Below are 10840 nucleotides of genomic sequence, written 5' to 3'. Positions count from 1 at the left end.
AGAGTGATCAGAAGGGGAATAATCTTTCAGAATCTTTTTTTTCTAGATTTTCCTCCTTTAAAATTGGGTGCGTCTTATATGCCGGAGCGTCTTATACGCCGAAAAATACGGTATTTCTTAATAAATGCGTTATTGTTGATATTATTTTTTTACCTGAACAACATTTATTTCCTTAATAATAGATGCTATTTATAATTATAAATCCAACCTACAGTCTTTTTTGGAAGATGCAAAATACTGTCTCTTTGTCCCTCAATTTTGTTACTGTAGTATCTGCTAAAAAAGTTATTGGTGTACACAAAATAAATACACAACTTTTAAGTGTTTTTTAGGAAATGTACTACTAATTAAAATTAACTAATTTTGGCCCTCACAGATCACTAAATCCGGACAGAAACCAGACTGCACATAAGCAGGGATTCAATTTTTTTTCTATTTTTTAAAAAATATGATAGACCATCACAGTGCAGTTACTATGTGTTGTCTCTAATTTATGTAGGACAAATTTCTTATATCTTTATTTATTTTAAGAGACACTTTTAACTTGTGTAATGAACTAATTACTGAACTAATGAACTAACTGAACTTTTAACTAATGAATGAAACATAACCACATACTAGTGAAACATGAGCAATGCAGACCATATTTAGATCTGCCAAAACTAATTCACTAATTAGTACTTAGGAAAATATATGATTCAGATACTTAACCACTACACAAATCAACTGTTCAGCAACATCAAACTGAATTTTATCAAGCCATTTGCATTTTACTTACCGTTTTAACAGTAATAGATAACCTGATCACAGTGCTTACTGACTGAGGATTTACAGATTGTATGTCTGCCAAAACTATTAGGCTGTAAGACTGTTTAAAAAAAAAAAAGACATACTTTTTATTAAGTAGCCTTTTACACATACATATATTAATATTTCAGTTCTTCATTGTTATTTATTTATTTGTTTTTATTGAAGTCAACTGTTGAATGCTGTTGAATGCAAAATAACTTATAAATAATATATTTACATTGAAATACATAAAGGTACAAGACATGGAAGTACACAGTTAAGGGCATTCTTTAGACAGTCTTTAATGATAAAGTTGCATGGGTGTTGCATTCCAAAAACAGGGTAAGACATATTTTTCTTACCAGTCACCTATTATTTTTACTTTAATAATAAAGGGGTAGGTAATTTTTTTTATTACACCACAGTAGCAATGTAGGCAAAAAATGAGAAAAATAAAGTTTTTGTCTTTGCTAAAGTTTAAGTGAAAGATGTCATTATGAATGTTATAGTTTTAGTATGCAATTATATAATATGAATGGATAGAAGAAAACACCTGAAGAATACAATGCATATAATTCACATATATAATTCACATAAACATGTGTATTATCAGCTATTTGCTACACTAAAAAGGTTGATTGTGCTTTCAGATAATAGATGTGGGAGCAATAACAAAAAACCTAACATTCTATGACTCCATTTCAGGGTGAGTTAATACCTACAGATGGTTTACAAATCATGGCATCAACAAAGTCTATTGTCTACAAGTATGCAATGTTATTCTTAGAAAACAAAGTGGTAAAACTCAAGGTAATTATTCTGTTTATGAATACCTTCCTGTAATTTAATTCATTCCTATAATTATAATTTACTTTGTAAGGTAACATCATAATCCTTGTGTAAACTGTTGAATTAACAGTTTAATTCAAATTTGTGAAAACAGATATTAGTATGACAGCACAATCTTCAGGTTCCATGCTCATGCTAACATGGTAGATGGAACTTAGCAGTTGATAATAGAGTTTTCCTTTTTTAATTATGGTAATTTCACTTACTTTATTCTTTTTATTGATAACATTATTGTAAGGCCCCGGTCCAGCAACAGTACTGGCCAGACACCAGTCCCCCAATCTAACGTTGCACAGCAAGACTCAGGCTTGGGAAACTGGTTGCATTTTCACACGGTTGCCCCAGGACAGAGTGCTCAAGGGATAGTGTCTGGGGAAGGGCTGACAAAGAACCAGGAGGCCACAGATAAAGTAGCACCAAGAGCCCATAATACAGAGCAGAGGTCATACACTGATAATCCGTGCACCAGATGAAGTACACAAGGGCAAAACACAAGCAGAGTCTGGGTCACAGGCAAAAGAATGGTCCAGGCTGCATACAAATGATAGGAACAGACAAAGTTCAACAACATTAAATAACACAAAACACACTCCAGCACAGATTAGCCCAGTTTAATGCTACAATGGGCTTTGGTGACTAAAAGCAGAGAGGCTATAAAGTCCCAGCAGCCAATGGTGGCGCAGAATAGAGTCAGGAAATTATCAGCCTCGAAAATTTCCTTAAACTGTGCAAAGCCTTAGAGTGTGTGCTGGGGATGCAGATAAATAAAAAACATCAGGCTGCACGGCTAAAGAGAAGCAGGGGCTGCTGCTATTTCTTTATTCTCTTTGCTGCTGCAAGTAACATTGCTGGACAAAATAGGCTGTGTGGGATGTTGCGGCAATGCCCAGCACAGAATCCCTGACCCGATAAGCGTATTTTAAAAATTATACTGCAACTTAATTTAAAAATAATGAAAAAAATGTCCCTGATTTATTAAATCACTCCAAGGCTGGGTAAGATGCACTTTCATCCGTGAACCTGGTTGATCCAGCAAACCTGAAATTGATCTAGTCAAGGATTGAAAACATTTGCTAAAAAAAAGAACAAAAATCAGAGAACGACTTTTAGGAAATCCATTCCAGGTTTGCTGAATCACCAAGGTTTGCTGATGAAAATATATCTCTCCAGCCTTGGAAAGCCTTAATAAATCAGGCCCAATTTATCAATAAATTGAACATAAGCAAAAAGGTACCTACTTGAAAAATCATGTATTGACAGTTGCCTGACAAACTGTACTCCAGACCATCAAGTGTTAAAACATCTATCCCATGTACAATCTTGCAGGTTCCAGGACAATTTTCTTCTGAACAGTTCCATTTTCCACCTGAACAATAGCTATTGAACATAATATATATTAATGGTTATGCACTTTTTTATTTCAAAATAATGGGCCTAATTTATTAATGCTCTCCAAGGCTGGAGAATGAAAGTGTGTCCTCTCCAGGCTTGGAGCTTTATTAAATCAGGCCCAATGTTTTTAAAATGCAAAGTTTACTAAAAAGACTTCCTTTTCACACAACTGAAATATTCATTTTAAAGACTCATATTTAAAATTTTATTTTAGGAAAAAAGGGTTTAGCTCCTTTCAAAATGCACATTTGGTAAGATCATTCTTAGCACTAAGATATTTCAGCAAACCTAATATTTATGATTCTGCCAAGAACTTTATGTATATGTATATATATATATATATATGTATGAATATATATATATTTACCACTCTGAGTTGCAAGCGCCTTTTCGTTTTTCATTAGGCTCATAGAGTTTGTCAAAAGGACAGGGACAGTCATCAACCTTTACACATTTGTTACTTCCTCTGATGTCATCCAGCACAAAACCTATACCAGTAAATAGATATTAAGCACAAATAATAATAAGCACACATAGTTTTGAATCAATCAGCTCTTAAGCCCAAATGCATGCAAAGCACAATATATATGAATAACAATTAGAAAAATAGAAAATTATAATTTTTTTTGAAAATAAAGTAATTTTTCTAAATGCATTAAATACATTTACTTTACATTAAATACATTTACATTATGCAATTACACACAACGCTGTAAATCATGTGTTATTAACTATAGCTAGGTTGATTGATAGAAATGTGATTCAATTTGACAAACATTTAACTAAAATTAGAATTGATGAGACCAAATTCCTTTTTTCCAACTTTTTTCATTCATGCTTTATTTCTATTGTAATAACATGTGGCTGACATTGTGATTAATTGTTGTTGATTTTATGAATAATGTAGAATCTCCCTAAGCCTACCCAGTAACTCAATATTAAAGTTTAATCATCTTGTCAAACATGCTAGCTAGACTAGGTAGGTCTTTCATAAAGGCATGTAACATTCTCTTATTTTAATTTTCTTTTTTTAAAGAATAGTCTACACACAACAAGTCAGGCATATTTGTCTATAATTGTATGGTTTTAGTTTTTCATGCTTACTAATAAAGGATAAAAAGTACAGACTCTGTTTTATGAAATATATATTGCTTATAAAATTATTCCAGGTAACAGAGAAATTAAGAAAAAAATGTTTATTCAGTGGAAAGGAAATAAAGTGCTTGACATTGGGTGACCCACAGAAAGTAAGGGACTGTAATGGCAGGTTGTAAATCAATAAGACAATTTATTGTACATAGTAAAGTGTGCATATATACGTACAGAGAAATATTTGTTACTTGTAAAATCTTTAAATAATAGCATTGAGGTTGATTACAGATTACATGTTTATGAATATTGCATATATTCCAAATCAAAGTATGGTAATCTCAAAGGGCTTTGGAGGACAAACACAAACCCAGAGCTCCACTCAATCTCACTGTTGTACTAGGATTTAAACTTTCCTTCATGCAGTTTTTCTCTCCCTGGACAACTGGGTAATCATTTTGAGTCTTTATCCCTGGATTAGGACCTGGACTCCTAGCAAGCCTTTCCATATTACTGATTACTGGATAATGAATTATCATAATTCACACTTGATACACACATACATACACATACTTGGCTTGTAAAACTAGTGGCTCTGAATAAGTGGAGTTAAAAGACACAGGTTTTTGAGATTGTGTTTTTGGGAGTTGCATCTTTGAGACATTTAACTGTTGGATGCTTGTAAATCTTGAGTTTTTATTATCTCTGTCTCTAGTAGCCTATAAAAGCCTTTTCTTTATCTGTCATTTTTTTTTAAATAGTTTTTTTTACTTTCTTTCAGACCACTAATTAAGAGGGGTAGTCAAGGGTTCACAGGTAATATAAGTTCTTTGTAAACTAACATTTGAGCTTGCTAACATGTGGCTTGTGAAACAAGTGCCTCTGAATAAGTGTTGGAGTTAAAATCTCAGGAGTTTGAAAACAAAAGTTGTCTTTAAAAAAACTACAAACTGTAAGTAGTCTTTTATAACTCATTGAAAATTAATAAATACACTGGGGGATGCATTTTTGTTGAGTTAGATCTTACACTTGTTTCTGACTAATTTTTTAGTGTTGAATCCAGAAATGACCCCAGTTTTTTGCTATCACATCCAGTTTTTACAATACATGGGTACCCTCCATTTTTTTCAAAAAACATACAAATTTCACATGCAATGAAAAAATAATGAAACAATAACTTGAATGTACTGTTTATTTACATTTATTTTGTTTATACAAAGGACTTATTGTTACTCTATGACATTTTTTTTCACAGTAAAGCATTTAAAAATTATTCGGGTAAGGGGTTTTCCACGGAGTTAGATGGCTATGCAGAAAATGCACCTTGATACTTATATGGCAACCAAGCATTTTGTAGCTCTCCAGAAGTTTCTAGACAATTTCTGTGTACTTATTTGCTCAAGTGTTTCCAAGAAAATCCTTGACCATGGCTTTGAATGATAACAAAACATTATTTTCAGCTTCTGACATTGTCCTGATGAAATGTTCATCTTTGCTAAGCTGCTGAATCTGTAGACCATCAAACACACCAGCCTTTATTTTTTCAAATGACAGGCTAGGAAATGCCAAAATGAGGTACTTGAAACAGTCTCCTTCAGTTGGCAAAGCTTTAACGAACTGCTTCATCAGACCCAGTTTTTATGTGCAGAGGCCCATGAATATAATATTTGTTCTAACAACAAGTGGCTTATGTAGAATGTTTGGATCACCTGGTTTTAGGGCAGATCTTGGAGGCCAATTCTTTTCCACCCATTGCCTCTCACTAGCTCTGCTGTCCCACTTTCACTGGATACTTGGTGTATCCATGTTGCTGACCAAGAAGGAAACATACCATTTTAAGGTCAACACAGATGACCCATTTGTGTTGGTGATATTGCAACAACTCAATGGCTCTCTTTATGTTTGCATATTCTTCACAAAGAGAAACTGAATAGCCAATTGGAACTGACCCAAATATATTGCCATTGTGAAGGAGGACACACTTTAAGCTCTGCTTTGAGCAATTGATGAATAATCGCCATTCAGTATAGTTATAGATCAAAATTCCCAATTCCTCTATTAAACCAGGTATGTTATAGCAATACACAAAACCACTGTCAGTTCTAAAGTGTTGCAGAAATGCAATTTCTCTGGTTCGAAACACGATACCTTAGTTGTTTTTTCAAGTAAGTTTTTCTCACACAGTCTTGATGCTAGCCTTCTTCGATAGTCCCAAATCACGTGCCAAATCATTTAACTCTGATCAAATCCCTTACGAACAGAGTCCTCTTCATTTTCAAACTCTTCATCATTGTTGTCACCTAGTTCATCACCATAATCATGATCTTCAAGAGGGTAGTTTAGGAAAACTGGCACTGGGATTTCATCTGAATGAGTCACTAGGCATATAGCCGATGGTAGACTAGGATACTCTATGTTACATTTATTTTTCTGAAGTTTTCAATATACAAAAGAAACAGTCACTGAAATGATCTCCTGGCTCTCACCAAACCATAGGTATACCAAATGGCATTGTATCATGTTTGCCTATTCACTACGTAGAGCAGCGCAGAAGTTCTGACAACACTGTCTTGCATGTAAAAGCGGTAGAGAAAAAACCTGACATGATAGAAGAAAAGTAACTGCAATTTCAGAATCAGCATACCTATTTTAGTGTAAATAAGCTTAAAAATTGAAGTCAACAAAGAATTTGTTCAAAATTGTTCCCCAGTGATATTGTAACTTGAAAAATGAGTGGCAGCAAGGTGGAAGGTTTTTTTAGTGCACAGTCTGCCATATATATGCACAAGTGGAGCAACAGCTCCTGAGTGAACACCGCTTTGACAGATGCAAGCAAGTTGTCCTTCTGGAATCTCGGATTAGAGATGTAGACGAGCGCATTGCAATACTGAAATCACTGGATCACCTTGAGAGGGGTCTTCTGCTCACTGAGCAGGTAGTTAATAGGATAGATGTGGAGGGTGGAGAGATAAATCAGGATGAACATGTAAGGAGCTGGGTTACAGTAGCTAGAGGGAGTGGTAGGGGCTCCCTCAAAAAGGAAGACCAGTCCTGTGTTTAAGCACCTCAACACCCCATGTTGTAACCAACAACAGGATAAATGTAAGATGGTGGATCCTTAAAGATCAGTGTAAAGAACTAGGGAGTGGGAGCTTAGACAGCTAAAAGGCAAGTCCTGGTGTAAAAAGGAAGGGATTGTCCTCTTAAAGCACTGGGCTGACTTTACATTGGGGTACAACCTATATGTCAGAGATGGTTTGCACCTAAATGGAAAGGGTTCTGCTGTGCTAGGGGGAAAGATTTATGAGAATGGTGGAGGGATATTTAAATTAGGACAATGGGGAGTGCAACAGTCAAATAAGGCGGCAGATAGGTAAAACAGGGTTCAGCCACCAGTGGAGGGTGGATTGGGGATGGGAGTTGTTTCATGTTACAAACAAACATTTGATTGCACACTACTAATTGTACTGAACAACAAAAAGATTTGGCAAGCACTGCTGGTAAATGCAGCAATGGTTTAAGGAACCTGTTCACTAATGCTGGAAGTCTGGCAAACAAAAAGTATAAGGGAGTTGGAAGCCCTAATGAATGAAGAACATTATGATTTGGTTAGTATTGCTGTGTAAAACAAAAAGGTGGTTGTGTCTGTCTATCTGTGAAAGGTGATCTGAAAGTCAATGTAAAAAAGAAATTGTTGATGGAGCATGTGTATAGACATTATGGGCGGAGTTGCATATGGGGATGAATAATACACAGATAATTACTGGAGACCGCTATGAGCCCCCCAGTGCTAAGGAAGAAATAGAGAATAAACAACTTGCACGGACAGAAATGGTAGCAAAGACGGGGACAGTGATAATGATGGGTCATTTTAACTACCTTGACATTGATTGGAGTAATGACACTACAGGTGCAAAAGGGTGAAAGTTCCTGAATTTAATACAAGAAAATTTTATGGTACAGTTTATAGAAGCCCTAACTACAAATGATGCTCTGCTGGACCTAGTTTTTTTCTTACAATACAGAGCTTATACCAAAGTGGCAATAATGGCAAAAATGAGTGGCAATAATTATAATATGATTTCATTTATTGTAAGTTGTAAACAGTAAGCAAAAACAGGAAAGATAAAAACATTTAATTTTAAGAAAGCAAATTTTCCATTATTTAGGGCAGCTCTCCATTACTTGGACTGGGAGGAAATTTTGTCCTCAAAAGGAAACAGAACAGAAATAGGAATGTTTCAAGTCTGTTCTACACAAACACAGTACAAAATATATTCCAATAGACAATAAATTTAAGAGACTAAAATGAAAACCTACAACTGTTTGAAAAGGGCATTCCAAAAACATAAAAATTAAGGATCAGCTTAATCATTTAAAAATTATAAGGAACGTAGCAGAAGTGGTAAAAAGGAATCAAAATGTGCAAAACTTCAAACTGGAAGACAGATTGCAAAAAAGGAATGGATATGGTGATACCAGCCTCATCATCCTCATCGCATTGTTTCAGGGGTTGTAAAGAAAGGGGCTCAATGGAACACATATGGTGGTCAAGACCAATAGCTCTAAATTATTGGTCAGAGGTATTACAGCTTATTTTCATAATACTATAAATTGAGATAGATAAAACATAAGAGGGTCACTTTTCAGCAAGCTCGACCAACCACTTCCTAAATATGCCAAGAAACGAACCAAACGTATCCTACTAGCAGCTTGCATAACACTGGCGAAGCATGAAAGAAAACAGTAATACCTAGCGCACATAAAACCTTGAACGTAAATTGGTTCACAGTAAATGATAAGCTTTCCAGCACACTCAACATCATATTAGACAACTTTGACCAAATTTGGGAACCCTGGGTTTAAAGCAACATAAACTTAAAACTGCCTATCATAGCTAAGTTACCAACTAGAAAAACATTATCCACACGCAGACCTGGATGTTCTGTTTGACTGGGCAACCAAGTGGCAAATTACCTTTATTATTGATAAATGTAAAATTATGCACTTGGGGGTCTAACAATATGCATGCTTCATACTGTATAAGGGAGTCAGAAATTGAAAAAGATCCATGGATTCTGATAGATCATAGACTTAATAATAGCATGCTACACTATCTAAAGCTTGCAAATTACTTTCTTGTATTAAAAGTGGAATAGACTGCAGAGATTGAGACATAATCCTGTCCCTGTACAAAGCATTGGTCATTACAAAAGACAAAATCTCTGGATAAGGAAAGGATCAATGTAAGGTCTGTGAAAATGTGTAATAGGCTCCCTCAGGACGTAGTTTTAGCAAATACTATAGATTGCTTTATGAAAAAGCTGAATGCTTTTCTAGAAGCTCACAATTTAACTGGGTAATAAAGTAAAGATAACAGAGACTGTTGATTCAAGGAATACCCTGCTGCCTCACGAAATAAGGATTTTTTTTTTCCTCTGGATCAATGGATGTCTATAAAGTTTTTTTTTCTGGGATATGTTTATTTCTGCAGTGAATATAAAGAGAGAGGAAACCAGGCTTTGGTCTACCCATGCTAAAGCAAGTTCTTTTAGCATATGTGTATGGGTCAGGTACATTTTTTTATGTTATTTGTATATGCACCTCCTCTTCTATTAGGTAATTACCCTAAAATACATTTTTGATTATTAATGGCAATGACACAAACGTGAAAACCAAGCAAATAGACAACATGACAATACTTTTTCTTATATAGGTTCTTTGAAAAAACATTCGGTAAGTCTGAAGAGAATTTAAAAAAGGGACAAAATCATCAGTTTGTAAGCAATATCTATATCAGGGGTCCCCAATCCCCAGCCCTGACAGGTGGGCCACGGCTCTGGCCAGTGCACCCCCTAGAGGGGTCAAAAGAAGGACCCTGGCTGGGAGAGCATACCGGCCAGAACAACAGACAATATCTCCTGTACGCCTCACAGGCCCAGGGCGGTGGGCGGGTTGTGGCATCATGACGTCACTCTGGAGGAAGTTTCTTACCATTTGAGTGACACACGGTTCCCTGCAAATGCGCGGTCCAGAGTGCATTTAGTGGTCTGCAGTTTCTGAAAGCTGGGGACCACTAATCTATATGATAGGGAATTTTGTAAGCATGACATTACCATCTGGACAGGTGCAACCAGCAATAATTCCTTTCTCCTGATTAGGATCTGGATTTGAGCATGTCGGTTGCGACAATGGTGCACATTCACTGAAGATCTGAGTTTCTGGACAATCTGGTATGCCTATAACACAAAGCATAAAAAGGTATTTTTCAAAAAAAATCTCACACATTAAGCTAAATGAAAGATTTGATATTTGTTTTAAACAAGTTTACAATCATCTAACACATTATATCTCTACTTTATTAATATTCTCAAGGAACTTTAAAAACAAAGCAATTTTTCTTCAGAGGAAAAAAAAATACAAAATTAATTTCACTATACACATATGACCAAGTAATATACTGAAAATTTAGGAAAGATTTGTAATCTTGTAATACTGTTACTTGCCTAAATATGTATCTAAGAAACTAGGAGGAATATAAGTACAATAATAGCATTTTATATTATATTAAAAGAGTTAATAATTCAATCAATAATTCTTGAAACCTTTAGACAGCTAGACATGTTAGATATGTGAATACAGAAAAAATATATATTTTATCGGTTTCAGATTACGCAGCAGATATACTTTGTAGTTACACACATTTTTTTTTTTTTTTTAC

This window comes from Pyxicephalus adspersus, chromosome 2, assembly GCF_032062135.1.
Source record: "Pyxicephalus adspersus chromosome 2, UCB_Pads_2.0, whole genome shotgun sequence".
In the NCBI taxonomy this organism is placed as follows: domain Eukaryota; kingdom Metazoa; phylum Chordata; class Amphibia; order Anura; family Pyxicephalidae; genus Pyxicephalus; species Pyxicephalus adspersus.
Note: the sequence above shows the minus strand (reverse complement) of the source record.